Below are 4,939 nucleotides of genomic sequence, written 5' to 3' on the forward strand. Positions count from 1 at the left end.
GAGGAATTGATTAGTTACAGAGGCTTTCAGCCTAAAAAGAAACTAAAAAGAAACCATCGTTGGGACTTCCCTGGTGGTCCAGTGGGTAAGACTCTGTGCTCCCAATGCAAGGGGCCTGGGTTCGATCCCTGGTCGGGGAACTAGATACCACATGCGTGTGAACTCCCACCTGCTGCAACAAAGATCTCGCATGTCGCAACTGAGACCCGGAGCAGCCTAAATAAATAAATAAATAGAAAGAAAAAGAAACCATCATTGCTACATCTGGAACATGGCTGACAATGGTGATGGTGGCTATAGCCTGGGGAGGGAGGGTGGTGTTTAAAATCCCCACTCCTTCAGGTGTGAGAGCCTTGGGAGATAGAAATGTGACTTGAGGATTCGAGTAGTTACAGTCAGGATGGAAAGCCCAGGTAGCAACATCTCTTTCTTCCCAGGCTGGGCCCCGTGGATGGAAGAGTGCAGTGGGGGAGCTGAGGGACTGGCCTCAGGAGATCCCTGGCTTTAGGCTCTTTGCCGAGAGCTCAGCTGACCCATCCGTGAACCACACCAGCCGAGAAGGGCACCCTTCTCTTGAATCTCAGCCCACTTGGTGTTTGCTCTCATCTCCTCGCTCTCAAATTCCTGATTTTGTACCCAGGATCTTTTATCTGCTCCTGGCTCCTTTGATTCGGCAAACCACCCAATTCTAGCCTTTTGGACTTAAAAGATCTCAGCTCAACCCACAGCAGTCCCCATTCCAGCCCCCAGAAATGAAGGACAGCATCCCACCCCTACAGCTCAGCTCCCCTGATGCCCCTCCCCAAAAAAGGCAGATGGGGGGTTCCATTCTCAGGTCTTTTGTAGATGAGACCTGTGCACTGAGATGTTGGAACACTGGGTCTGAAACCGAGTGCCCCTACTAAATTTATGATTAACCTCTCTATCCAAAACTTTATTCTCTTTCTTGTCCTGCCCCCAGTTCCCCTCCTGATTGAGAAGTATCAAAGAAAAGGGGGAGATTAAAACTGAGCAGGACCCTGCAGGGCCTTCCCAGATACAAAAGCCCCTCCATGTCCCCTGTTTCTTATTTGTAGAAAAAGGCTTTAGTCTCCTAGACCTTCCCTGAGTTCCAAAGAGTAGATTCAAGCAGTTACTAATTAGGGAAGTGAGGGAATGCAGAAACAAAGGGAAAGCATTCAAGAAAATAGTTCAGCGTCCTCAAGGGATATACCTAACAATCTGACGCAGGTCTTTGAGTTGTTCTTCAGGAGCTAACACCCCACACACCCAGGCAGAGGATGGTGACTACATGCTGACCACAAGCATGGAGACATCAGACTGGTTGGAACCAGAAGATTGGTGATTAAGATTCCTGAAATATCAACCTGTTACCTCACTACCAAGCAATCAGAAGAAAGTCATGCCCCCTGCAACCCTCACCCCAAATGTTGCCTTTGAAAGCCTTTCCTTGAAAGCCACTGGGGAGTTTGGGTCTTTTGAGCATGAGCTGCCTGTTCTCCTTGCTTGGCAACTGCAATAAACACTGTACTTTCCTTCACTACAACCTGGGGTCAGTAAATTGGCTCCACACTGTGGAGAAGACCCAAGTTTCATTCAGTAACAGGACCCCACGCTACAGGGTAGAAGGGGAGCATCAGACCCTGAAGAAACCAAGCCTGGAGGAATGGGCTTCCTGACCCATCCTCAGAGCAGACTCCTGGACCTTCAGATCTCAAGAGGCTCTAAAATCAGGGCTAAGTTGGACTCTTAGCTCTGCAGTGAAAAATTCATGATGTCAGTGATGGCATCCCTCTGTGTGGTTCTCTGCCTCTGTGTGTCACACTTGTGGAAAGGGAAAGTTGCCTGCCATTCCAGTAAACAACAAATGTTGCCCACCATCAAGCCATCAACCTCTGCAATTAACCTACACACCCACCCACCCACCCATCACAGTGTACCCTGAGGGGAATTCAGGATGGAGAAAAGCAGGAAATATCCTGTGCTCTGGATACTGGCCCCAGCTAGTTACAATGCATATCTAAGGAATAATTTCAACGAGCTCAGACTCTTGCAACTTCCCATACAAAGAAAAGCACTAAAATCATTACCTTGGGATGTCTGTTTTCTGGGTTTAGCAGTAATCTTTTGATGTTCCACCACATGGTTTTCTTTTTTTTTTGTTTTTTTTGTTTTTTTCTTCAGCAAAAATTCCTATATATCCTGTCTCCTCCCTTACCTCTGAGCTCAGTACCTCAGAGCTATCTGAGAGGCTGCCTCCTGGGCTATAGTCCTCGGTAAGGGCCCCAAATAAAACTTAACTTGCAACTTTTAGGTTGTGTGTTTTTCTTTGGTTGATACACTCCTTCCCTTCCAGGCCCCTCTCAGGGAAAGGCAGGCTCCCTTTCTCCTCCTGATCCCTGAGCAGCCAGAGAATACATATTCCAGACCCTCAGTGCTTCCCATGTGCCAGCCTCTCTTTTAAGCACTCGACACATACAAGCTCCTTTAACCCGCATAACAGCCCTATGAGGCAGACACTGCTCATATCCTTATTTGATAGATGAGGCCATTGAGCCACAGAGAGATAAAGTAACTTTTCCAAGATCATCCAGCAGGTCAGTTGCAGAGTCAGGATTCAAACCCAGGAAATTTAGCCACTATGCAGAGTCTAATGGAAAACACCTGGCACATGATAGGTGTTTGGCAAATGGTATCAGGATTAATATATTACCTCAGCATGGGCTCAACTCTTCTACCTTTTTACTATGTAACACTGGACTATGAAAAAGAGGTCACTTGGTAAATGGCCAGTTCTAGTCAAGTCAGGGATACAAAACTACACAAAGTGATTCTGGGTGCCTGACCTTTGGCATTCCTGTATTTCATACGAGCTGGTTTGTCTAAAGACCCATAACAGATAGTAATTTCTAATTTTGCTGAGGCACAAATCTGAATCATAGATACTATTTGGAAGTGAGTTTATGGGCACTGGTCTCTCAGTGAGTGAGTGAGCTGAGCCACCTGCTTGGTACCTGCATCACATCACGGGTTTATCATCCTTTATCTGCTGTTGTTCACATAGAGCCTCTTGTGATAACAAAAACTGATGTTTCTCTCTGGAAAATGGATGCCACAAGAGTTACAACTGCTGGTGCCAGTGATGGAGACAAAGAGATTTTTAAAAATTATCATTCCTTCCTCAAAATAGGAGCTATGAACAAATGAAGGAGTAGAAAATCAAGTTGGCAGTGACTCGGGTCTGTGCCATGAACAAGTTCACCATAAGCTCTGTATAAAACCTAAGAATAGGGCTTCCCTGGTGGCGCAGTGGTTGGGAGTCTGCCTGCCAATGCAGGGGACATGGGTTCGAGCCCTGGTCTGGGAAGATCCCACATGCCGCGGAGCGGCTGGGCCCGTGAGCCACAATTACTGAGCCTGCGTGTCTGGAGCCTGTGCTCCGCAACAAGAGAGGCCGCGACAGTGAGAGGCCCGCGCACCGCAATGAAGAGTGGCCCCTGCTCGCCGCAACTGGAGAAAACCCTCACACAGAAACGAAGACCCAACACAGCCAAAAATAAATAAATAAATTTATTAAAAAAAAAAAAAAAGACTTAGCCAGTATCTTCTTAAAAAAAAAAAAAAAAAAACCTAAGAATAAGCAATTTGTTAATCTCTACAAATATCTGTCTGGAAAATTGTGTGAAAGATGAAAAGGTGTAGCCTTGAGGTGTAAGAAAACGTAAAGGGAACAGGAGACCTGATAGAAATGATATGTCATGGATATCTTTGCAAGTTTGAGAATTTACTAAGATCTGGGGATATAAGCTTTGTGAATGCAAAGGATCTGCTCAACTTAAGGACAATGCTTGGTGGGAGTTGGGATGTCAACTGAAAGAAAACGCACAGCTTAAGAACTGTGAGTTAAGTTTTATTCAGAGAACTTACGGAGGACTATAGCCTGGGAGACAGCCCCTCAGGCAGCTCTGAGGACCTGCTCCCGAGAGGTAAGGGAGGAGCCAGGATATACATAAATTTTTTGCTGAGGAGAACATGTAGTCATGCATCGAAAGATTACCACTCATCACAAAAAACAGACATCTCAAGTTAATGATTTTAGCGCTCTTCTATGGATGGGAAGATGCAAAAATCTGGGGTCGTTTGAAATTTTTCCTTAGATACGCATCTTAACTATCTAAGGGCCAGTATATCCAAAGCACAGAATGGTTCCTGTTTTTCTCCACCCTAAATTCCTCTCAGGGTGCACTGGCATTGTCGGTGTTGACTACCGTAGCTAATGGCTTGATCCTTGTAGAACTGGAATGGCAGGCAACTTTTTTTCTTTACACATTTTTTTCTTTTCTTTCTTTTTTTTTTTTTTTTTCCAGGGAAGAAAGCAAATGGGAGCATTTGAGGGTCCCATGATGAAGTATCCTGAGCTAAAACATTTCATATCCTTTCCCCTGACACAGCCAGAGAGTCAGTCCGACCCTCCTCCCCAGCCTCCCACATGCCCAAGGTAGTTCGGGAACCTGCTCCCAGATTGTCAAGTTCTAGTTTGATTGTTCTATAATGGGCTTCAGTTTTCCTGAATCCCCTGCCCTGCCTTACCCTCTGCTCTCCTACCTTCAGTGTTTCTATGGGCATTTTCTTTCTTTCTTTTTTAATACATTTATTTATCTATTTTTGGCTGCATTGGGCCTTCGTTGCTGCGTGCGGGCTTTCTCTAGTTGCGGCGAGCGGGGGCTGCTCTTCGTTGTGGTGCGCAGGCTTCTCACTGCAGTGGCTTCTCGTTGCAGAGCATGGGCTCTAGGCACATGGGCTTCAGTAGTTGTGGCATGCAGGCTCAGTAGTTGTGGCTCGCGGGCTCTAGAGCGCAGGCTCAGTAGTTGTGGCACACGGGCTTAGTTGCTCCACAGCATATGGGATCTTCCCGGACCAGAGCTCGAGGCCGTGTCCC

The sequence above is a fragment of the Balaenoptera ricei genome, chromosome 1 (genome assembly GCF_028023285.1).
Source record: "Balaenoptera ricei isolate mBalRic1 chromosome 1, mBalRic1.hap2, whole genome shotgun sequence".
NCBI classification, from domain to species: domain Eukaryota; kingdom Metazoa; phylum Chordata; class Mammalia; order Artiodactyla; family Balaenopteridae; genus Balaenoptera; species Balaenoptera ricei.